This window comes from Cydia strobilella, chromosome 6 (genome assembly GCF_947568885.1).
Source record: "Cydia strobilella chromosome 6, ilCydStro3.1, whole genome shotgun sequence".
NCBI lineage: Eukaryota > Metazoa > Arthropoda > Insecta > Lepidoptera > Tortricidae > Cydia > Cydia strobilella.
The window spans coordinates 1,161,696-1,188,703 of record NC_086046.1 but is presented as its reverse complement, the minus strand read 5'-3'; the positions used below and the strand labels follow the sequence as shown (position 1 = coordinate 1,188,703).

Below are 27,008 nucleotides of genomic sequence, written 5' to 3'. Positions count from 1 at the left end.
GTAGGCCAAAACTAGTAGCGCCCTCTGAACGAGAATCAAATTTTCTTGATTTTCGAGGCACGTTTTTTCCTTAGACTGTATCCATCTATTACGGAGTTATATGTATCTTTGATATAACAAATAATTAATTCTAACAATGTATCAAACTGTCTGTATCAAAAGTGACGTTTCTTCAACCAGAAATGACACTTTCGACACTGACAGTTTGTATCCATAACAAATCCAGGTCAAAGTTATAATGGGATTACAATCAGAATAAGCCTCTAGATTTTATACAACTTGTAATAGTGAAAAATGGAATGAATTACAGACTGACATGAAATTGTATCAAATCAATTATGGATGGTATAGAAAGGATGCCAATCTCTTATGGCAGAATTGTTGCAAAAGTGATCGCTTTTAAATTTAAATAATAGTTCCTAATCTCTCCGGTGGCGCTATCGCTAGTTAGGCTCTGGGACATAAGGCAACAAATAACCCGACCAAATAACGTAGGTTGTTTTTGGTAGTATTTCGGTGTATGGTGGCGCCGCCTAATTACTGTTTTTCGATGGATACTTTTCATACATAGAGATTTGGCTCCTTTATATAGTCTCCATGAAATCAATGTAAGAAAAGTTTCTTAATCGTATGAAGTATAAATTCAAATCTTTTAAGCCCGAGAATTTTGAGTCCTTGCAAGTGAGAAGAGAAAAGCGGGATGTAATTTTCTTGTACAAAATATTAAATAATTTAATTGATTCGGAAGAACTTCTCAGCAAGGTGTCATTTAGATGTCCTACGTATCGTACACGGTCCACCGCTTTACTATCAGTTCCATTCACTCGCAAAAAATATGTAAACAACAAATTTTTAGCAAGAGCATGCAATATATTCAATAAGAAATATTCACACATTGATTTGTTCCAGCATAGGTGTAATAGATTTGTTTCTGTCATCAAACAAAATAAAAAAATATAATAGATGGCAAATTTCGTTAACTCGTGGCTAGTAGTAGTAGTAATAAAATTGTAATCTTGTGTTGTATTGTTATGATTGTTATTGTAATTGTACCTATTTGATTTCAAATTCTAAATTGAAAATTGTGCTTGTTATTTTCCAAATTCTAAATTATGCTTGTTATTATTACTCAATGTTATTGTTAAATTCAACTTTAAATTCAAAATACCTAATAATTGTACTTTTTTTTCGGAGCAAAGGAATTTTGTATTAACTATAAGTGGAAACTCTTTTGGCCTATGTTCTTACTATATCTTTTACCTTATTGTATTATTATGTGCTGTATGTTTCCCAAATAAAAAAAAAAAAATAAAAAAAAAATAAAAAAAAAATAAAAAAAAAAAAAAACGGGACGACGCTACAGTATTGTCACTTTTTAATTTCTACAATTTCTTATCGGACTATTAGGCATATTTAAAATTTTACACGTTTACAATTACATGATAGGCACTACTTATTGTGTTATGTTCAGTAGCATTAAAAACGTCCCAGGTAGCAACATGACGTCAGCGACGTCATAATTACGGCATTATTACGTCATAATGACGTCGCTGACGTCATTATGACGTATAAATGCTACTGGGGGTAAAACCGGCCAAGTGCGAAGTGCGAGTCGTACTCGAGCACGAAGGGTTCCGTACCATTACGCAAAAAACGTTAAATAAACACCTGGGAGCCCCACTTAAATATTTATTTTATTCTGTTTTTTTTAGTATTTTTGTTGTTATAGCGGTAACAGAAATACATCATGTGTGAAATTTTCAACTGTCTATGTCTTTCAGCTATCACGGTTCATGAGTCATCAGTAATAGGGTCCCGTTTTTACCCTTTGGGTGCGGAACCCTAAAAAGGTCACCTTTGCCTTAATTATCCCTCTTCACGCATTACGTATAAGAGTACCATAAACCGCTGAAACGTTCTGAAACCTTCCCAATATCGGCTTAAACAAACATCTTTCATCCAAATAAACAATAATTACAATGACGTACAAAAACAACGTATCGCAATATTCACAATTAACACGGTTAATTCCCAATTTAAAAACCGAACAAACAGAATGTATGTAAATTGCGCTGTAGGTAAAATCCCCTTGCCAACATATTTATTAAAAACACACTCCAAAACCACCCTCATTCTCATCTACACAAGACTCATCCCAACTGTAAATTATTCTGTGTAAATTTGAAGAGCTCAAAACAAGCGCGTTCAGAAACTGCTTACACGAATTAGCCGCGTCAAAATGGCGTGAGGGGCGAAATTAGAAAACTCTTGCCCCCCCCTCCCCGTTCCCCGCGGTCGTTCTGCACGTCATAAACTGACAATTTACGATAACGTTCGGATTAGCTGTTGTCTGTTATGCATTCGAGGGTGCGTGGAACGGAACTTTTGCCATGAAATGGAATGACGGATTGTACCTAAATTAACGGCAGCAATGTGTTGTTGATTTGTCTTAATAGGGTATTTGACAAGGGCCTGACACTCTTTGATAAAGAAAGACAGTCTTATTGCGATTCCTATACGAGGAAAGAGAAAATAGTGCCATGCTTTGTCCTTATCACCGACCGGGTGACAGCATAGGTAGGCGATGGAGAAATACCGAAATTTATAAGAGTGAAAGAGAAAAAATCCTATGCTGACCAAATTTTGTATGAATATTCTTTCTCTTACCCCCGGTCGCTCGGTGGCGTGTCTATACCTACTTGTATATACTATGTCCATGGTATTTGACTACTAAATCAGTTTCTTTTTTCGAACTGTTAGAACGATTTTGCTACTATCGAATTTATATGAAACACTAACATGTGACGTCACAATCAAATTACCTACTCTTTATAGTTTTATACGGGTTTTAAAATAGAAATTGTGTCTAAAATAACTGCTGTCTATATTTCTCTATTAATCTTCTGGTGCTTTATTTCATGCATGGTGTAAAATAATTTATTTCAAATACAGTCAAATACCCTATAGGGAATATTACGCGAAACTATGAGGTGGCGCCACTACCACAATCTGAGGGTCTATTAGTCATACTTGTTATGAACAAAATGCTGCACTTCATGATAAAAGCAAGCCGCTCTGCACAGTGATAGTAGGAACCAAACTGAGCGATTTGACCCGCAGCAGCGGCAGTTTCACCCCTTAGGAACAGAGATGGCGCCACTTCTTTAAAAAATATTTCAAAAAATTCTACAAGCTAAACCAATAAACCGATTTAAATGTTTAATATCTCAAATGAAAGCGCATTATATACATTACTTTTAAAAAAATACTCAGAAAATATATACTCAATACTTTTGATAAAAACGGGAATTTTAAGTTTGTTTTTTTACTCGAGTGATAGTTTTTACTTGATTTCTCAAAAAAATTGTATGGAATATGAATAGTTTAATGCATGTATATATTACTGAATAAATAACAAGTATTATTAAAAAAACCCGACACCGATATCTCTCATACTTCTCGAAATATGAAAGTTTGAATGTGAGTGTAAATTTCTTCAAGATATATTCCAAATAATTCTACAAGCTAAACTATTCGACCGATTTTAATGTTTAATATCTCAAATAAAAGCTCATTATATATACTACTTATAAAAAAATATTCAAAAAACCTATACTGAATACTTTTGGCAAAAAACGGCATCTTAAGTTTTTTTTCTTACTCGATTGATAGTTTTTACTTGATTCCATAAAAAAAAATTTAAGGAACATGAATAGTTTAATAAATATATATATAGTACTGAGTATATAAAAGTATTACATAAAAACCCGACACCGATACCTTTCATTCTTCGCGAAATATTTAAGTTCAATTATGCACGTTCTTACAAATAAATTCTTTAAAAGAAATCTTCAACCGCAGTAAGTGCACTGATTTTAATATGAAATGTGTCATATGAAAAGAAATCACCCAATTTATTTTAATAAATAAAAAAAATTATAAATAAAAACTGAATAAAGTTTTTTCCTGGTGCTGAATTACAAAAAAATATAACAAATCTAAAATTAGGAATTATTTTTATATAAAGTGACTACATTTGTAAACAAAAAACTTAAATGTCCTCTTCGGGTTCACCGGTAGATGTAGAAGTGAAAAAAAAAAGTCGTTTTGAGAAGTACTCGTACCATTTCAATACTACAAAATCACCGATCATACATGAACTGGTTGCTGTAGATTACTGTTGGATAATTTTTGTGCCTGTAGATTTACTGTTGAATTATTTTTGTGCCCGACCTATAATCAGTGGTCAGCATGCAAAATAACTCTGGATTGAAAATTACATTAACTTAATATTGTCTTCGGTTACCGCGATAGTTACTCATGAAATAAAACTATAAAAACGGATTATATCGCGTATATTGAATTTATAATACATCCCGACGTTTCGAACCCTTTACAGCGTTCGTGGTCAACGGGTGACACCCCGAACCACCACCACCAACGTTGACCACGAACGCTGTAAAGGGTTCGAAACGTCGGGATGTATTATAAATTCAATATACGCGATATAATCAGTTTTCATAGTTTTATTACATTAACTTACTTTTGATTTGTACAGCCACCTTTGCATGATTTACACTGGGCTGTGCATGGTAAGCTGACGCGACGACACTCACAACGCATAGTTTCGCAGCCAGATTTGCAGCCATAATGGTCCAAGAGGCTTAATTGCGACCAAATCGCTGTAACTGCCGACCATTCCGGAGTCCAACTCTCTTTTTCCTCAGTCCATCCCCAAGAAGATGGACATGGTATGGAAACTTCTGGTTTCATAGCGTTTCCCCATATATGGCCCGCTTGGTAAGCCGCTCGAAGTGCATGTTTATAGAGAGCAGCTGATGTAGGTGGCAGGCTTGTCACTAGCTTGTTTTTTGAAGCAAACAAATATTTGTGAACTTCATTTACGTTTATGTGTTCCGTTTGGCCAAACAATAATACAAATCTAGGGTAACTTTATACTAAAATTAAAATATGTAGTTACACACCTGACAACTGACAAAATCAAAAACTTAAAAGTTGACATACTCCTATTTTCCCGTCTTTTTATAGTGGCCAGAGAAAGGCAGCTTGATCTGAACGAATTCTTCCAGTACGAAAACCAAATTTGTCCACCTTCGTTGTCAGTCAATGGAGGGCGCCGTTCAGGGAACAAATCTGATTTGGCCTAGAAATTAGAACCTGCCAACCCTGCCACCTACATCAGCTGCTCTCTATAAACATGCACTTTGAGCAGCTTACCAAGAGGGCCATATATGGGGAAACGCTCTGAAACCAGAAGTTTCCATACCATGTACATCTTTTCGGGGATGGACTGAGGAAAAAGAGAGTTGGACTCCGGAATGGTCGGCAGTTACAGCGATTTGGTCTCAATTAAGCCTCTTGGACCATTGTGGCTGCAAATCTGGCTGCGAAACTATGCATTGTGGGTGTCGTCGCGTCAGCTGGCCATGCACAGCCCAGTGTAAATCATGCAAATGTGGCTGTACAAATCAAAAGTAAGTTAATGTAATTTTCAATCCAGGGTTATTTTGCATGCTGACCACTAATTATAGGTCTGGCACAAAATTATAGGTTTAATGGTTATCAACTAGGCACAAAAATAATTCAACAGTAATCTACAGCAACCAGTTCATGTATGATCAGTGATTTTGTAGTATTGGAATGGTACGAGTACTTCAAAACGACTTTTCTTTTTCAGTTTTACATCTACCGGTGAACCATATAATTTGACATCACCTAATAATAATTAGTTGCCCGTTTATTTTTGTATTTAATACACTGACAATTATCTGATTCAATTCGGCTTATATGTATAAAAACTACTAATTTGACCTACTTTTATATTATACACATAGATTTAAGATTAGATCCTAAGTATGCATGTAATATTGGTATGCCCCCACGGGGTCCATGTGGAACTACCAAGAATTTGTAATACCTATAAAACCATGGTTGCAATAAATAAATATGAAATATGAACCCGAAGAGGACATTTAAGTTTTTTGTTTACAAATGTAGTCACTTTAAATAAAAATAATTCCTAATTTTAGATTTGTTATATATTTTTTGTAATTCACCACCAGGAAAAAACTTTATTCAGTTTTTATTTATAATTTTTTTATTTATTAAAATAAATTGGGTGATTTCTTTTCATATGACACATGTCATATTAAAATCAGTGCACTTACTGCGGTTGAAGATTTCTTTTAAAGGATTTATTTGTAAGAACGTGCATAATTGAACTTAAATATTTCGTGAAGTATGAATGGTATCGGTGTCGGGTTTTTTTGTAATACTTTTATTTACTCAGTACTATTTATATATTTATTAAACTATTCATGTTCCATAATATTTTTTTTAAGAAATCAAGTAAAAACTATCAATCGAGTAAGAAAAAAAACTTAAGATGCCGTTTTTTGCCAAAAGGGTTCAGTATATGTTTTATGAGTATTTTTTTATAAGTAATGTATATAATGAGATTTTATTTGAGATATTAAACATTGAAATCGGTCAAATAGTTAAGCTTGTAGAATTTTTTGAAATATATTTTGAAGAAATTTACACTCACATTCAAACTTTTATATTTCGTGAAGTATGAGAGGTATCGGTGTCGGGTTTTTTTTATAATACTTGTTATTTATTCAGTAATATATACATGCATTAAGCTATTCATGTTTCATAAATTTTTTTTTGAGAAACCAAGTAAAAACTATCAATCGAGTAAAAAAAAAACTTAAGATGCCGTTTTTTGTCGAAAGTAATCAGTATATATTTTTTGAGTATTTTTTTAAAAGTAATGTATATAATGAGCTTTCAGTTGAGATATTAAACATTTAAATCGGTTCATTGGTTTAGCTTGTAGAATTTTTTGAAATATATTTTAAAGAAGTGGCGCCATCTGTTCCTAAGGGGTGAAACTTGCGCTGCTGCGGGTCAAATCACTCAGTTTGGTCCCTACTAGCACTGTGCAAAGCGGCTTGCTTTTATCATGAAGTGCAGCATCCGGGCAAAAAATGGCCATAACAAGTATGACTATATCGCGAAACAAGAAAATCGAAATTTTGTTATCTAACATCTCTGTCACTTGCATATTAGAGCGATAAAGAGGCAGATAGCGAAATTTCGGATTCGCGTTTCCCGGTAGGTCCTCTGTAAACAAACCGCCTTGATGCATCAATGTCATATTTTATTATCTATGAGAACTTATCAAAAATCTGTTAAAGGTACAATATGTATAAGTTACTCTATGGTTTACTAAAAAGGCTAGTGCTGCACTCTGATGGCAGATCATTGCAGTAATAAACCTCTTACATATATACAGACAGAATTACACATTTACATAAACACTTTTAGCCTCCTTAGATCCTATGTACAAATTTTAGGTATTCCACAATCAATTTTTGAACTTTTATTGTGTAACTAAATTCAAAAACAAAACAACTCTCGCTGGGTCTCCGGAGGTTAGGGGATTTTTAAGCCCTTGAGAATATGGCATACGAGTCACTCGCTTTCAGCTCGTTTCATAAACCCGCACTCGTATTTTAATACGTTTCATTATGTAGCAGATGCATAAACTACTATAATATAACCTATGTATTGACATTATTCATTTACATCTGCATTTCTTCTTCTCAAATTTAATTCAGCTAAATAGTCAGAAATTAGGAACCCTTCTGTCGAAAACACTCCGTTACATTCAGATAAAATTGTAACGAAATATTATAAAACTGGCAATTCTTAAGAGGGAAGAACACCACGTACTTACTCGTCCATACAAAAAGAGAAAAGGTTTTTCCACTTCTAAATATTTTCCATTCTCCATGAGTTTTAGGGTTCCGTACCCAAAGAGTAAAAACGGGACCCTATTACTAAGACTCCGCTGTCCGTCTGTCTGTCACCAGGCTGTATCTCATGATCCGTGATAGTTAGACAGTTGAAATTTTCACAGATGATGTATTTCTGTGGCCGCTATAACAACAAATACTAAAAGCAGAATAAAATAAATATTTAAATCCCATACAAGAAACGTAATTTTTTTGCCGTTTTTGCGTAATGGTACGGAACGCTTCGTGCGCGAGTCCGACTCGCACTTGGCCGGTTTTTAGAACGTTATTGACACAATAAAAGACTAGGTTTACTTATAGGTTTTCCTTTTTTCAAAATTTGAAATTTTTTTTTTTAAAGCGAAACCTATTAACTTAGAATATATTATACTGAAGCGATCGAAATCAATATCAAAGTGATTTGTTAAGATTTAGTTAGTGCAAACCGTTTTCCACCGAAATGGAAATTTCATCAAAAAAGTATCTAGGATCGCCAAACTTCTTCCCTCTTAACTCCTGGTATTTGAAGATCTCGCAATTGGGCAAAGTATAAGCTTGTTTGTGTTTAAGTTTAAGAAAATTATGTTTTTATTTGCATTTGGTGTATCATTTTAACTGTTAGTACTATTACTATTAGGCACATTTATTAAAAATAACATAGGTAGCACATTCTAGTTTACTTTCTCTTATTATTTTGTTATAGCGCTTTTGATAAAAAGTGATGATAAAATTGTTTTTTTAATAAATAAATACCTCCCCGTAAAGATTAGCAATTTTAATAAGAAAATTCCGTGAGACACAGACATATTAAATATATTAATAGCGGGTCACTCACGCGAGCGTTTTCCTACTTAAAATACGTGAGTGACCCGTTATTAAGGCGGTTCCCTGAGCCAGAAGGCGAAAAATCTCCTTATAAGATCATGTTTTTCTACGATGCGTCGATATTCGTAGACGTGGAAAAAATATATGTAGTTCTTGACTATATTATCTTTAATATCATAGCTTCCGATACACGAATTATGACACTTCGCTCGATACAATTAATTCCCAAAGTAACCTCTAACTCGGACTTTTAATCCAACTTTACTCGGTTATTTATTATGTGATACTATAAACAAAAAAAGAAGAAAAAACAACCTTAACTTAAATAGTAATTTCATAGCTTTCGAATTTCGATATTGTAGGGTAACGTTTTTAAAATAAATAAAAATCGAGAAAATTCGATCAAAATGGACACTTGGCGCGCATGCGCTTTCCCGTTCTTTCTTGCGAAATGTGACAAAGACAGCGGCAAACCGATGGAACGGCCTTAATATATTTAATAAATAAATACCTGTTCGTATTTATGCCAAGGAGCAATGAACTTTAATTGCGAATCATCATGCGCTTGCCCTTGTCCCATTTACTTGGGGTCGGCGCAGCATGTCTTTTTCTTCCATACCTCTCTGTCACCCGTCATCTCATCATTCACTTGCGTTAGTTTCATATCATCTTTCACACAGTCCATCCACCTTTTCCTCGGTTTTCCTCTCCTCGTACCTCCCTCCACATTCATTCTTAATACCTTTCTCGTCACATGACTTTCATCCCTCCGCATCACATGCCCATGAACTTTAATTGCGAATAATATTATTTAATAATATTAAGTTAGACAAAAGTTATTTATTATGCCTCAGAGCGAATGACTATGGGTTGGAAAATCTTTATACGAAGTACACAATATTTTGTAACTGAAGCATACAACGTTAAGGAGGATAGAGGTAAGGAAAACACTCCAAAACTCTATAGTCTTAATGTATGAAAAAGTGTCAGTCAAAAAACCTTGAATAGGTGGCGTCGCAATACCTAGAATATTTGGTAAAAAAATTCAAATTATTGACAGCGCACTTTCAGTCAATAACGGTTCATAGCTACTCCAGCGCCACTGGAGAGATTTGGAACTGTCATTTATAGCTGACAGCTGGACACTTTTCTCCCGTAACAGAGTTTTCTCGTTTTCTCCTTACCTTTACCCTCCATAATACAACGTATAGTTGGTCAAACCAAATTGTCAGTAAACAAGAACAAAAAAAGCTATACTTATCCTTTTCTTTTGGGTGCTAGTACTAGTGTCATGGAGAGTATATAAAGGAGCCAAATCTCTATGTATGAAAAGTGTCCATCAAAAAGCAGTAATTAGGCGGCGCCACCATACACCGAAATACTACCAAAAACAACCTAGGTAATTTGGTCAGGTTATTTGTTGCCTTATATGGTTCATATTATACTCATGTCCCAGAGCCTAACTAGCGCCACCGGAGAGATTAGGAACTATTATTTACAGCTGAAAGCTGGTCAGTTTTGCAATAGTTCTACCATAAGAGATTATCGTCCTTTCTATACCGTCCATAACTAGTGTAAGACAAAGATTTTCTCTGTCTATGTTTGAAATGAGACAGTCCTTTGACAGTATTTGTAATTCTGTGGATAATAAACAAAAGAGCTCATATTCGTAGGTCTTTTTTCGGCGACAATGTTATTCCTCCTAATTTCCCATGAATAAGCACGCTAAGAGTCGCCTGCAAATATCCGAGATTACCATAAAAAGCACCTAAACAGGCACACTGGAGGAAGCCTTCGTCTTCCTTCCGCAGAAAAAAAACTTCCGACATTTTGTCTACGCGATGATACAAATCGAGCGGCAATTTTCACAATGTTCGCATCACTATTCAAACTCGTTCCAATTTTAAACTTTAGCTCTTTGAAATAGAGTTGATTTTATATTTCGTGGTGAGAATATGATATGATGTTGTTAAAATTATATGTTGAAAAGTAACAAATGTTAATTGGCCCATAAAATGGCGATTAATGAAGCGAAATTGTTAGAAGAAAATTGTTATTGCTGGCCGCAGGTTTTGTGTCCTGCAAACCGTTTAATTTAATTGCTTATTAATGAAATACAACGGCTTGGTATCGATTTAGCCCGACACAGTCCTTTTGCCAGTATTTTCATAGTTAACCAATATATCAGTTTAGCTAAATAAAAGTCAATGGTCTTTCCCGGGACCACAGGGCGGACACGCTATACGTCAAAATTTACTTGCGTTTCTATGTGTGAACGGCACGTCTTCTGTACACGCGTCATGCGTCATAGTGTGAGTAAGTTGCTTGGAAATAGTACTGAGCGGCCGGCAAACGGCCGTTAATCTGCTGTCGCTGGGCGAGGTAATTCGAGTCGGGGCGGGGCGGTGCGTGACCATTCTGTATGATAATACTATTACTTATTCTGTGCCGGGACTCAAAATATCTCAATACCAAACTTCGAAATCGTTTTGAAGTACAGACAGACAGAGTTACTTATGCATTTCTGTATAATATGAGTAGAGATAGGAATAGGGACCATAAAGACGTTGTCTTGTATAATGAGTCTATCACCAATGTTTTTTCCGCTCTAGTCCAGCAATAGGTCGATTCTAACAATTTGTTATGGTTTTGATGCGATTGGCGCGCATCTCACACACGATTTTCACTTCACTTCGCAAGCACCAATTAGCCAGCGATTTTTAAGGTCGTATCAAAATAAAATCAAATCCGTAACAAGTTGTTAGATATGAATCGGCCTCCCGAACCGGGAGTCGTCGACACGTATATTCATATGAGTCTAATCTTCCTTTCTTGTACGAGTATGTTGTATCATCGTCCTTCAACCCACGACTATAACCTACCTACCTAATTAACTTTCTGTAAGGTACCTTTTAAATTTATTGACAATAATTTAAAATGGTTGCGGAAATTTTGCTACTCATCATCATTATCCATCCCATCGCTACATTAACTTATTTTAACTGCTTTTTATGGAATACCTGTACATGGATAAATAAGATGTATTACGCAGCGTCCGTAAGCGAACAACTCGCGAACGCGAAGCGAAGCGGCGCGGGGGCCCACGGCGGTCGCGTTTGCAACGAAATCGCCCACGTGGACACTTCTATAGGTATCAAAGGATTGATTCACCCCGCGCCGCATCGCTTCGCTTCGCGTTCGCGTGTAATTCTATATTTAAGCAGTCTTTTGATTGAAACATTGATGTATTTTTGTATACTACGTTGGTGGCAACCAAGCTTACTGCCTGGCGATAAGCAGTCTCCGTAGCCTATGGAAGCCTGCAACTCCAGAGGTGTTACATGCGCGTTGCCGCCCCTAACACTCCGGACCCTCGTTGAGCTCTGGCAACCTTACTCACCGGCAGGAACACAACACTATGAGTAGGGTCTAGTGAAATTTGGCTGCGGTTTTCTGTAAGGAGGAGGTACTTCCCCAGTTAGGCTGTGCTCTAGATCTGGAATGACATCCGCTGTGCTGTGCCCTACCAGACGAAGCGAGATGACATTCTCAGTGCCTATCTCTCTTCATTATCTTATTATAAAATAAAGATATGACCATCATGCAGCCTCGGCGGACTTTCTCTGATCAGATCGGGGAAATCCCGAAGAAAGGCCAGGCCAAGAGCACCCTAAACTGGCGAGCGTGTATGAGGAATGTAATGAAAGTGAAGGAAGCGAACGAGGTATGTCAGGATCGTAGCAAGTGGAAATCCGTGGTCTCTGCCTACCCCTCCGGGAAATAGGCGTGATTATATGTATGTATGTATGTAATCATACAGTTTAGTCAATATATTATACACAAATAAAGAATATAAAGTGCTATCTATGCTGTGTTTATGGGTCTCATAAAACTATTAAAGTCAGAACACCTTAAAACCGGCGGCACGCCGGGTCATCTTCGCCACATAAATTGTAACTTATGGCGCGAGAATGTTCAAAAATATTTATACAGCTAGGAACTTTATGCCTCGGCAATAAGATCGAAAGTTGTCGAGTTTTAAATGTTATTGTCGTCTATATGACGTGCTAAAATATGTATACGTCTTGGAACTTTATGTCTTGGGGATAGGAGTCAAAGTTGTGGACTTATTTATAGCTTATTATGGTCTGTATGGGGGTTGGTAATTTTGAGTAGCTTTTGTTTTATTTCTTAGGTGATTTTAAATCAGTCTTTAAGCCAAAGATTGAAATATCAGTTTATTAAATACACAAGCGGCCTTTTTGCTGTGGGGAGGTGCGGAAAGCAATCAATACCTGATTGTAATCCAACAGAGCGGAGTAGAGAAAGGAACCAATACTGTTTTGTTGATTTCCGAACGTCTTCTCTCATCTCCGAACGCACATCTACTGCTCCACAAAAGAGGGGCCCCCACAATAGAGACTTCGGAAAAATAATTTGGGGCCAGGGAGCCTCCACTCCTTTTTTGCCCCGGGGCCTCCAGACCTATAAATCCGGCCCTGCTCCGCCTCAGTCGAAAGGCAGCCTAGTCCCATTTCTTTAAATTTAAGAAAATCATTAATTCGAAACATAAAAAGTTATTTGTATCATAACAGAGCTGTTGTTTGTATTATAATAGAGTTGATTTTATCACAGATGAAGCGAAAGATTATAAACATCAAACGGGATCCTGTTGTTTATAATTATTGATTGTCAGATTGTCATAATTCTGAAACCGTTAACATTTCAGGATTTTCGTAAGGTTATCCTGTAGATAGGTTAGGTTACGTTTGTTTTATCTCAATCCTGAAAAGTTACGCGTTTCTGAGAAAAACCAAATTATGACTAACGAAAATTCGGACAAACAATTATGACTTAAAACTTTATGGGAAACAATAGAGACCCACATCAAACAAATGCCTATCAAAAGTAGGTACTTTATCCCACCGCATGCAGTGAGAAAATTGCAGTTTTGCTGCTGGGGTTTAAAATAATTATACCGAAATTGTAGTAACATTTGTCAAACAATTTAAAAACCCAACAACCAGAGGCAAGTTCAAGTTCAAGGCGGTGGGAACCGTATTCCCCATATGAGCTAGAAGCTAAGTGCTAAGAATTTTAAGCACTTAGAGTCAGCTGTAAGGGTAGTCAGGGGGCAGGTCTTAGAAAGATGACTGTTTTTTCACTGTACATTTTGAGGCCTTTATTCGTTAGAAAATTTATATTTAATTTATATACACGGTGTTTTATGACCCACTGAAAACCTAAAGACAGTTTGTTCAGAATCGATAGGAGGATCGATCGTGCTATGTTTTAATGGGGGTAATTTTTTATTATCTTTTATTATTTTTACATGCCCATTCTACAGGTTTGTAATGCAACAATATCAATAACTAACATTTGACACGTTATTTGTCAATGAGCAACACCCTTAACTGGCCATTGGTAAACCTTATCTCGTTGCAGTAAAGTATGCAAATGGTCTGTCAACAGTGTTTTCGATGGTAACTAGTAATTGTTTGATGTCACTAAAACGACGAAGCATCTTGTGTAGAATTACCAGTCGAATAGAATTGTTGAGAAAACTAAACAACTAATATTTTTTTAAATATTTATCGGATTTAAAAATAAATACCCATTAGATGAGTTCAAAATAAATAAAAGCTGTTGGGGTGTCTCAGGTTTTCAGTGGCTCAAGTAACACCGTGTATATAATATAGTTTGTCAAAGGACTGTCTCATGTCAAACATAGACAGAGATAATCATACTATCTTTGTCTTACACTAATACTAGCACCCAAAAAATAAGGATGAGTATAGTTTTTTTGGTTCTTATTTACTGCCAATTTGTCCAACTATAGTTTCAAAAAATTTAAAATTATTGAAATGAAATAACCCCAGACACCAGACAGACGACCCAGACAAACCTTACTTAAAATTCGTGTCATATCCATAATCCATACTATAATATTATAAATGCGAAAGTGTGTCTGTCTTTCTATCTGTCTGTCTGTCTATCTGCTTGTCTGTTACCTCTTCACGTTTAAACCACTGAACCGATTTAGTTGAAATTTGGAATAGAGATAGTTTGAGTCCCGGGGAAGGACATCGGGTAGTTTTTATCCCAGAAATTATCATTTAAGGGGGTGAAAAGGGGGGTGGAAGTTTGTGTGGGAAATCGATAAAAAGCAGATTGGATAAAAAATAAGCTACCCACATTACTAACTCTACGCAGACGAAGTCGCGGGAAGCTAGTATAGAATAATTGTTGAGTTTGATTCATTTTTATTTCCGTAGACAGAGTTAGACCAAAAAAGTCTGCAACGGTTTTGATAGGACAACGCAGTGCAAGTGTTGTTTTAAACGTCAAACTTCTATGAAATTATGACGTAGGTATAAATAACGCACTGCGTATGCTATCTATATCGTTGCACTTTTCTTGGTCTATCTATCAAACCACAATTGACATGACAATTATTTGACATTTTTTACCGTCCCGAAGGACAATCTAGTATTCCTGCATATTATGCACCCGGACATACTAATAAATCGCATAAAATAAATGTCGTTTGTTCGTAGCATATTGATTCGTCATGTGCCTTGAGGGCGCCGCGCGGGACGCGGGGCGCGGGGTAGACCATAAAGGTGCGTAACGGCCGACGGGCGAAGACAGCGCAACGGCGCGCATCGATTGGTCCGCGGACGGATGAGGAATTTGAATTTCGAATTCGTGGCCAGTGACAATTTTAAGAATGGAGTTTGAGTTGTATCGATGTCTTGGGATGGGTATCGATTTTCTGGTAGTGAAGAGATGGTGAAAAATCGATGGTGCGGGCGGGTTTTTTGTGAATTATAATTATTACCTAGTTTAAAATTTTATATAGTAAATCAAATAATATAAACGAATTTGTGAATTACTCATTCTATAATTGTTCCTAATTGATGCTAATAAGTACTCAACTAATTTTTAGGTAAAAATAAAACGAGTTGATAATGGAAGACAACAAATAGATATCGGAGATAATCATTAACGATTAAAATAGTAGGTATGTAATGTGAAAAAATAGGTAAAATCCTAGGTACGAAAAGTTATGCACACATAATAAATTTATTTTTATTTTTATTTAATTTATAATCGTAAGATACTACAATAATTGTTGCATTACAATTTAAATTTAAGACTGTCCTGTATAACATTTAAATAAATATTTTGTTCCTCAAACCCGTTTATTCAATATTTCAATAAATCTGCTCAAACTTTTGTAAACAGTAATATTTAATAGTTTATCCAGTGCGCCGCGTTACAGTAGTTTCTAATTCTCTCAGAATTAACTAGATGGCGCTAGTAGTATCTTATCAATGCAGTCAATAGTCATTTAACATTTTGTAAAGTATGAACTACTTCCTGTCTTAATCATAATCATAATGGTCCATATATTTGTTTCTAATGTAGATTTATTGTTTAAACTGCTATAATTATTGATTTATTGTGATGATTTATTAATTGTGTATTTTTTTTTCAGGCGTAGGTAGGTAAGTAGGTAGTCTAAGTATTTATTAACTAATAGTACCGTAAGTAACTGGAACTAAATTTAGTTTTATGTTTAAGACACCTAGAATGTTTTTACATCGAAAATATAGGAATTTATCAAAATACTAAATTATCGTTTGTGTATGATAAATTTAAATAACTTAAGTATTATCTATGTGTTTTATTATCACGTGAATATTGGGTAAAAAGCAACCTACAGGGTAAATCATATTTCATATTCTTTGAAAGGTACCTAATTACCCGCAATGATATATACCATTTTTTTTATAAAACAAAAACAAGCATCATTCGAAACCCAAATTAAATAAACCCAAACCCGTCGGCTTACTTAGAATTTATGTAATTCCTGAAAAAACATAATTAATAATAAATCAGGACCGGATTACGCTTGACGCGGCCGGACAAATGTTTCCGGCCATTTATTTGTATTTTATTTATTTATTTTGGAAATAAAAATGTATGGGACGCCTTCCGAGAGATTTAGCGTGAATGTCATAGGGGGAAAAAACTTTGAGAACCTCTTATATCTAATTAATTATTCATTCAAACTTGAACCTTAACCTCATATATTTAAAGTTGAATTTAGAATGAAGGGAAAAGTGAACATAGGGTTGGGAAAAGGTCGCTTGAGATAGTCGAGTTGAAAACTCGATAGGTTTGAATTATGATAGGGTTTAATGGGCGATCGCTTTTGTAAGGTTGCGGTTATATATTATACTTCCATTTTCGAATTGTGACGCTTTTGTTTTTGAACGCTTTGTAATCAGCCAGTTTGAATGTTAATTATGTTAATTGCCAGTACGAAGTAGGTATTAAGGTAACAACAATGATCCTTAAACAATGCTTGTATTTATAGTTGACGAAATTAAATTTACACTGATATGCTAGATAAGTTGTCGACGATATCCCTTCGCGCCTATATTTTTAGGGTTCCGTACCCAAAGGGTAAAAACGGGACCCTATTACTAAGACTCCGCTGTCACTGTCACCAGGCTATATCTCATGAACCGTGATAGCTAGACAGTTGAAATTTTCACAGATGATGTACTTCTGTTGCCGCTATAACATCAAATACTAAAAAGTACGGAACCCTCAGTGGGCGAGTCCGACTCGCACTTGGCCGGTTTTTTTTATTTGCCGCGTTTTTCTACTGACACGATTTGCTTGACCAACTATACGTCAATAATGAACAGTAGCTAAAATAAAAAGGTTTATTATTAGCACTTATTAGGCTACTTACTATTAAAAAACAGCAGATGGTAAACTATAGTAAGTCCTGTTAAGTAATTTCCTGTTATAAACATCATTATGTATTAAAAGTCAAAACAGGATCGTGAACAATTGGCAGAAAAGCGATATAAAATAAAAGGATCTACAGAAATAAAACAAAACTAGGCACATCTACAATTTAGCGTAGCATCTAGTACTTCTAATAATATCTCCGATAAGCCCACAATAGCCATTACAATGAGCCTATTAAACAGAGAAAGAAACACTATCTCTTTCAATTTATCTGCAGCTGTCCATACATACATACAAACTTGTATTACAAGGTTGCGTACAAATTTAGTTATCCACCCACTCTGTGTCGGTCGATTTATAATAAAACATACTTTTTATACATTTTGGTTACGATTCAACATAAATAAGATATGTTATTTAAGGTCAATATATCACTTGACAGGTGGTACTTGGAGCTCCAACCTATTTTCAACCTTAAACTGTTTTATCAAAGTTGAATTTTCTTTGTAGTTTGAAAGGGAGTTGGTAGGTTCATATCATAAAGATTTATACATATATCAAAGTAGCGTTTGTGCTTGTATGGGAGATTTTAATCATGAATGCCTGGGCTGGAAGGATCATGCTGGACGTTGGTTATTAACGATTAATTAACATTATCTTGATATTTGAGATTGAATTCCGATTCTGTAATGGATTTGGATTTAATTTACTCCATTTCGTGAGAGGTTAAATGGAGTTTATATCGATAATTCGATATTGCATCTAAAATCGGATAAGTATACAACACTAAATTTGGTTACTTAATGAATGAGTAGTTAGTTAGGGTTTTTCCGAGTTTGTTACCACAATTGCATATCCTTGAAACGAAGGCTAAATTAGTACTAATGTGTGTAACATGTCTAATTTCATATTATTTCAGTATGTCATTTTAAAATGAGAGCGTAAGTTCGGTTGTATATCGGCAGCTATAGCTATACACGGTGGCTAAATAATAAGTGTATTCCCGTTGCCAGGGAGGTTTTGGGATTATACTGAGCAACTTTTACTATGGGACTAATCCCGAAATCGCAAAAAAATTGTCTGTTTCATACATTCTGGCTGGTCCATTTTCTATGAGGGTATTTTTTTTTGCGATTTCTTGGTTGTTTCCATAGTAAAAGTTGCTCTGTATAATCCCAAAACCTCCCTGGCAATGGGAATCCACTAATTTTTTAGCGTGTTAGAATTCAGCGAAGCCACGCCGCGGTCGGTCAAGTTCGAACACCATTCAAGTTTGAATTCAACGGCCGTTTATGTCATCAGGTAAGAATCTCTGGCTCCGAAGTCCATCTTCGAATTTACGTTGACATTTGATTGATGTATTATGAGTGAGACCATTTGCAAATTTTTGGCGACGTTAAGAATTCGTTTTCAGGGTACCTGTACCGTACCCAAAGGGTAAAAACGGGACCCTATTACTAAGACTCCGTTGGCCGGTTTTTTACATAAACAGCTTGAGCAAGCATACTTTGAGAAGAGTGGAAGAGGTGCCTATTTAATAGAATCATCTTGTAATCAAAGGATAACATAAAAGCCCTCCATCAACACCATTAAGATATACTAATTTCTGTTTCAGAATGATGTCAGATTCGGCGGTGGCGACTCCCTTATCGTTAAGTTACCAGGACGGTCCGATAGATGTCACCATCGGCGTCACTTATTGTCATTTAAGTCAAAATCATAATATCTCACAAATTTTTTGTATTAAATTATTAAATTAATATTAAATAATGTAAATTATTGAACTAGCGTTATTGAAGGTCTTAGATGCTTTCGTGTGTCCCGGTTGTCCTTTTTAGGTCACAATTCTCAACCGATTCTCATGCAATTTTGTAAGCAGGTTCGATGTTTAACCCTTGGAGAGCCCCAGTTTCACAGTTAGAACTCCTATACTAGCTACAGACACACGTGTGTCAGTAAAGCGCTCCACGGGTAAAATATACCTATTATAATTTATATGGCGGAGCTGTTGAGGCCTAGGCTCCTTTCTAAGTATACTGCAATGGGAAGGTGAAATTCGGCCGGGCTTGCCGGGGACTCTTAGAGCCAGTTGCACCATCCACATTTGACAGACTGATCAACAGCAGCAGGGATGCCTAGTGGATCTTCAATGAAGACTTGTTATTAGATAATTTCACGGTTTAGACTCACTTGTTTTAGTCACTCGCGCGACATGTTTCGGAGAGCCTAGGTCTCCTTTCTCAAGCACTAACCGTGCGCGCGAGTGACTAAAACAAGTGAGTCTAAACCGTGAAATTATTTAATGTTAGTATGTCTCACAACAGTTTAAATTCGATTGCAGACATTATTTTAAATTATGTACAAAGATTTATTTTATAACTTAGGACTGAATTACAGTATAACTTTATCGCTCAATGTAGTTTTGAAGATTGCCGTTGGCTGCTGTCGGCGGACGTTATAGGCCCCCGACGATTGCCGATCTTCAAATTTCGGACGCGTTCCGAAAAGAGCCATACATTAATTCGGTTTTAAGTTTGTTATGCTCACGGGATCCACAGCTCACAGAGACACTAGTAACAAAGTAACGTTTTACAGCTTCCAAATTTCGTTACCTAGTGTCCAGTTAAACTTATATTTCAATGCAAAAAACTAGTTATGATAATTACAAGTGTAACTAATCCCTCAAACGTTTCTAAACAGTTTTTCACAAGCCATAAAAGTTATTTATGGCTCGTCAGACAAAGGCAGTAATGCATCACTCGTCATAAAGAGATTGCGGCAGATTTACTGCTTGCATAATAATAATGCCATTGTTGGCGCAAACGTGACCATTTTAGGTTTAAATACTTTCCCATCTATCGTTTGAATAAAAAAATAATCTAAATACAAAAAGTTGCTTTAAAAATATTTAAAACGCACTAATAATAATAATAATAATAATAATAATAATAATAAGCCCGCAGGGCAGCTTGTGGCGAGCTGTTGGGGAGTGACGACCCCACGGACCCGAGTGCTCCAGAGAGTCGGTCAGGGTCTCCGTCTCCGGCGTGTCTTCGTCGGTCGGAGTGGACCCCAAGGGGACCCACAGGACTCTCAGCTCTGGCTTGCCTTCATTGGCCGTCCAGAGGGGAGTCGTAAGAGTTATATGCTCCAGGAGTGGAAGTGTTAAAGGGCATAACGCCGCGAGTAACTTCGGAGAAAGCGCAGCACACCTCTCGACACCCCTGAGCCGCTCACGCCGGTGTTGCGCCTGGCCGTCTTTACGATGGCGCATCAGGTGCCCATCTAACGAGTGGCGAGTCACCGCCTGCCTCGATAACTTGTGCAAGCAATGTTATGGCATGTGTCCGGACTTCTTTGTAATAGCCCAGTCTTTTAACCACCCAAACTTAAACCATAGATCAGTACTCTGTCCATACTCTCTACAATAGTTTCCAATGCCTGCTGAAACCGGTTCACGGATATCTATTGATGTACCTGTGAATGGGTTCCAACAGGCGTTCTACATGACAACAAATCTCTCCAAACGGCCTCTACGTGTTGGATCTATATCCCCACGCACGCCTTATAAATGACCGGGCTCGAAAGACCCGAGAGTTTAAAAACGGAGATACACATAATAATAATATTCTTTATTGTGCACAATGAAACATGATTAAATACAGCAAATTAACATAAAAAACTAAGCAGCAACAGGCGGTCTTATCGCTTAAAAGCGATCTCTTCCAGACAACCTTCAGGTAGTAGAAATTAGCGCACAGCACAGAATAACTAATAGTACTGCTAATAGTAATAATAATTTATTTTTAGTTGCTTAAGTTATGTTTTTAAGTGATGTACCTCGTTTGTAATGTTTTATTTTTTGTGTATATTGTAATTGTTGAATCTTATTGTGTAGCTTGTGAGCGCTTTGATATGTAAACTGTAAGCTTGTGTGTTGTATTAATAAACAATAAACATGTATGGACCATTATGAAGTCTGAATTAAACGAATTTGATATTATTTTATTTTATATTTTTATTTTTTAAGGCATTGCTTGTGTATGATAGTACGTACTTACCTACTTACTATAATTGCGCACGCACCGGGGGGCCTAGCCAACAAGTTTTTTTTTAAATCGGGAATCGGGATGACATATGCTACGAAAAGTCAAGTGACTATTTCCTTCCTATCTTGGCTAGGACCCCGAATGTATATTTCTGGAACATTCCAATTCCCATAATAGAATACGACATTAGTACGAATTTTGCTAAGATAAGATTCAGGCTGTCAACTACTGGGGCAGTATTTAATGTCGGACATTGGACTATTAACAAAGATAGATATAACTTCGTAATAGATGGTACAGTCTAAGGAAAAAACGTGCCTCGAAAATCAAGAAAATTTGATTCTCGTTCAGAGGGCGCTACTAGTTTTGGCCTGCTGTCGTATAGATGGCGTTGACGGTTTCGTTTGTTATTTAACAATTTTAACGCATATCAGTGAAAGAACATGGGTCAAAATCATAAAAATAATTAATGCAAATAAAAAAAAACATTTATCTATATTTAATTACATCTTCTATTACATATTTTTATAAATCTTCATTTTTAGTTTTAAAGTGTGTCGACAGATGGCAGTGAATTTACTGGGGTTACAAAATTTACTATGACAGTACCGCTCTAGTATAAGTTACTCTATGCTATTAAGAAGGTACACACTAACGCAGCGTCTTGTAAGCGAACAACTCGTGAATGCGAAGCGAAGCGGCGCGGCGCGGTGGCGGGCCCACAGCGTTCGCGTTCGCAATGAGATCGCCCACGTGGGACACTTCTATAGGTATCAAAGGATTGATTTACCCCGCGCCACATCGCTTCGCTTCGCGTTAGCGTGTTGTTCGCCTACGTAGTACGCTGCGTAAGAGTTAATAAGTGAAATGCATTGTTGTAATGTGATATCTATTTCAGTTCCTAATTCACATGCTTTTCCCATCAGCTTGGACTAAAAATTAACGAACGAGAAATAAACTACATATTTAAATAATAATAAATATAAATATTAACGATACTTTTGCTCGGTAAATTCTTTTAAAACGAATTTATACACTTAAAACCGAACCACGAGCCACGACGACCGACTTTCAACGTATTAAATCTAATTCAATATTTATTTTAATACAAAAAATTGTAGAGAATTAATTAGGTCACCACTGTCAGCCAAATTAAGGTGCAAGTTAAAAAAAAACAATGCGTTTTTAAAAGAAATTTCAAAAACGTTTTAATTTTCGAAAGGCGGCATGCGTGCCACGCACGCTATAAATCTGTCAGTCCCGCCTTGGACCGTTCGCATTAAAAAAAACTTTAAAAAGTTAACGGATGACGAAAAAAGTTTTCTTGGAGAAATGACGAAAAACCGTAGCAGATGGGTGTGATTTATTTGTGATTTTTGTACGATAGAGATATCGAAGTTTTTAGGAAGGTAGGTATGGATTAAAAATATTATAATAGATATTTCATATTAGCCGACATTGAGAAAGGCTTTAGCTGTTAGGTTGTCGTTTTTGAAAATAACAGCCCCTGAAACCCAGACGCAGTTGTTTCATGTTTGAATTTGGAACTCTAAGCTAATGTTATGTAAATAGTTGTAAATACTGACATAGTGATAAGTAATATTATTGTAACTAACTAATCCTTTATGGATCTTTGATGTCTGAAATAAAGTTAACTAACTTAGCGGTTTCACTCACGTATTTTTAGTCACTCGCGCGACATGTTTCGGAGAGCCTAGGTCTGCATTTTCAAGCACTAACAGTCACTCACTCAGGCACTTTGGGTACGGAACCCTAAAAAAACCGGCCAAGTGCGAGTCGGACTCGCGTTCCAAGGGTTCCGTACATTACACAATTTAAACAATGTATTTTTTATGTGAAACGTGAGTGAAATGTCTTTAAAAAACCCGTAGGGGTCGGATCAAAAACCAAGTAATTAAGTCCGGCTCACGCTTGACTGCACATTTATAATAGGTTTTACTGTGATCTATAGGTAAAGATCTATTTTGTGTATTTTTTTCAAAATTTTAGACCCAGTCGTTTCAGAGATAAAGGGGGGGGGGGATGGTCATTTTTTGCCTATTTTCTTAAATAACTTCTATACTGTTTCTCCTAAAATTGTAAAAAAATATTATTATAAAAATATATATATATTTGAGATTCACACAATGAGCTCTTTCATTTGATATGTAACACGATATAGTTTGAAAAACTTTATTTTTTAATTTTCACATTTACCCCCCAAAGTGGCCCCCGTGTTTAAAATTCATTTGTTTACGTTACATATCCGTCTTTGGGTCAAAAACTTACATATGTATACCAAATATCAACCTAATTGGTCTAGTAGTTTCGGAGAAAATAGGCTGTGACAGACGGACAGACAGACAGACGCACGAGTGATCCTATAAGGGTTCCGTTTTTTCCTTTTGAGGTACGGAACCTTAAAAACGTCAAGTCATTTGCTTCTAAATGACAAAAAATCAAGTAAATCTGCCTGTTTTGCAAACTGTACAGGATCAGGCGACGATCGACTCGAATAGCGCGCACTCAAGTTCCGTGTTGAGTGCGTTCGCAGAAGATTTACGGTGGGGCTCAAACTGTACTTACTTACTACTGTGGGGCAAACAGACTATTCTTCCACCGCTACAATCACTAAATACGTATTGCTACAGTAGTATATTAGTTACCTTTAAGTCTAAGGAGAAACTTTGCCTCCTTATATGTGTTCTACCGCTTGTACAATTGTAATGTGGCAAATGTCCACTTTCCGTAGCAGTAACGATTTGGTTTACTGCGATATAAAAAATATTGCTTGTGTCAGCGCCGCCTAACATGTATAGGCAGGCATTTAGTGAATATACGTTCTTATACTCCCATCACCTGCTCGAAACAATATAACAAGATCAATCTTGTTATTTGACAATGGGCTGTGCCCTGAAGAATTGTTTGACATGATGCCAACGTCCGCTTTCTATAAACGCACCGCTTGCCGTCGGCAAGGCTCATCCTCACACCCTAGAACAGTTGTTCCTAACCTTTTCAGTACTGTCACCCCTTTGACTAACTAGGGAACTCGATTTTACCCCTCCTCCATAATAATTAATATTCTTTCTTATAGATAGGTCTTTGTTATCTTTGATTTTGAACCCCGTAAAATAGCAGTTTTACCCCCGTAAAATGACAGTTTTACCCCCGTGGGGATAATTACCCCCAGGTTAGGAACCGCTGCCCTAGAACTTCAATGGTCGCGTACTGTGCGGTTTAAGAGGAATTTCCTCCCGCGGATGCTTCGGCTGTGGAATGAGCTCCCGAGGTTTTCCCGATGGGCTACAGTATGGGGTTCTTCAAAAAAGGAGTGTACAGGTTTTTAAAGGGTCGGCAACGCGCATTAATATCTATGGTGTTGCAGGCGTCCATAGGCTACGGTGACTGCGGGCCGTATGCTTGTTTGCCACCAACGTGGTAGTAAAAACGTGGTTATAGTAAATCATATTAGACCAAACTGAAACAGCGAAAAAATTAATAGCTGTCACTTACCTAACCCATTATCGATCTGATAAGCCACAAAATATAATATTATTATTTAAATTTATTTAGTCACAACTTTGGGAACAAATCAAATTATATTGTCAAATATTTTGATTGAGTTTTTACGTAGTCACACTGTACTATATAAATTACAAACTAAAAAAATAAATAGATGTCATATACATACTCAAGAAAAAGTGAGCAAGACTTCCTTTTCCGTTAGTGTACCTAAACCTATGGCATCTATATATTTGAGTTTATTATTTAGTCATTATGCGATTTATAAGTTATAAGTAGTAGTAGTATTTAGTCATTGTGTGAAATAACTGAAATAAGTAGTTTAGCCGTTAACCCTATAGTTGTTTGGACATTAAAAAAACAAATAATAAAATCATTTTTGTTGATGAAAAAACATGAATTTAACAAAAAAATATGTCAGCTGTAACTGCTGTTAAAGGAACTTAAGTATAATAATTTGGCGCCATTATTTTGATAGATCAACACTTCCAAAACAAATAAATGAAATAAACGACCGGCCCCACAATAACAAACTGTCAGCCTCTAATAACGAACAGACCCCTAACCTATAGCCAATAAAGGGTGAGAATCGTAAAAATAAATAACAGTTTATCTAAATTTCTAACCTACAATTATCGTGTGACAGACGTCTAACATTCCCTGGGAAGCTCCGCCCCCGATACTAACGCCATCTATCGAATGTCGCGTGAAAACATGAAACACTAACATTTTGAGGTTATGTTTGCATTATTGCAGAAAATACGTCTAAAACATTATCGTAGTTTGAAATATCACTAAAACTAGTCGCATTTATTTTTATCCCATCGAATTATTATAGTAGATAATCGGGAAAAGCTTTTAAATAATGTAAACAACACTCGTAAAGTACAGACGCGAAATGAACAATAACACAATCGCGTATGACGCCAAATTTGGACATACACATCACTCTCGCTGTAAATAACGATATACGGATAAAGATAAATGGATATGTTGGTTTTAAATCACTCACCGCTGCCCGTTGTTGAAGATTAAAACAGGAGTATAATAATTCTGTGTTGTGACTCGGTTCATTGGTACAGATACAACAGACAGTTGAGTTTTGGGGGAAAGAGAGGGCGATAGCCGATGTTTGCCGAGCGCTCGGCCCGACCCTTTGTGTACGCCCCCGAACACAAGAAGTGACAACACAAGCAGTCGGTTCGGACGCGCCAAATGTTTTCACCGCGCGCGAAACTCCGAAAATGCCGATTCGAAAAACGAATCGCGATTTCAAAAATCGAATGATAACCGTATGAACAAAAAGTGCAAATAAGTATACGATTTATTTTTATAATGTTGATGAATGCGAGTGAGTTTGGTAAATAAATTGTAGAATAAAAAGACTGTACCTAACCGGTTTGCTGAGATTCAAATCGTCGGGCAGGTAAGTCTGAGTCCGACAATGGCCGGCCACGATTCTCTTTAATTAAAGATGATAAATAAAAAACGAACACATACGGACTGCCCGGCCTTTTTTTCTACATTTGTGTGGCCTTGCTATGTATTGTAATGGAATTTAACAATGAGAAAAAAAATCGCGAATATTTGAATGTAATTAAGCGAGTAAAAGGTGGTTTTCTGCACTCGAGTTGCATTTTTCGAGTTTCTGTATAGCCGCCGAGAGATGGCGCTACGAGTTCTAAAAATGTACCAATGTTTAGAATAAACTGTTTTGTTTTTGCAGTTTATATTATTTTATTACCTATTTTTTAGGATTGAGGATTATTATGTTAGTTTTTTGAATTTTCATAGGAAGTTCCGATCTGAAGAATACAAATTTTAGATTTTTTTTACTAAATTACCTAACTTAATTGCAACATCCAAAGATACCTACTTATTGTAAGTAAGTCAGTAATCAATGGTAGCAGATGAAACACCGGACCATAGTAACTGCCACCCTTTAATACTTGTTGTAGTTTTCGTTTAAAATTATCAGTCTAATTATTTTACATATCTGCATATTTCTTAAGCT

At 36.2% G+C, this 27,008-nt stretch overlaps 2 protein-coding genes across 2 annotated transcripts in view; one reads left to right on the top strand and one right to left on the bottom strand.

Annotated features, from left to right (window-relative positions):
* LOC134742315 (zinc finger protein 420) overlaps nt 1-26,136 on the bottom strand; it is a 61,917-nt gene extending 35,781 nt beyond the window's left edge. Inside the window, exon 1 of the mRNA XM_063675365.1 lies at nt 26,007-26,136. The gene's annotated coding sequence lies outside the window, so the exon portion shown is untranslated. The remainder of the gene's footprint in view (nt 1-26,006) is intronic.
* Nucleotides 26,137-26,307: 171 nt separating this feature from the next.
* LOC134741938 (protein tiptop-like) overlaps nt 26,308-27,008 on the top strand; it is a 475,809-nt gene continuing 475,108 nt past the window's right edge. Inside the window, exon 1 of the mRNA XM_063674822.1 lies at nt 26,308-26,420. The gene's annotated coding sequence lies outside the window, so the exon portion shown is untranslated. The remainder of the gene's footprint in view (nt 26,421-27,008) is intronic.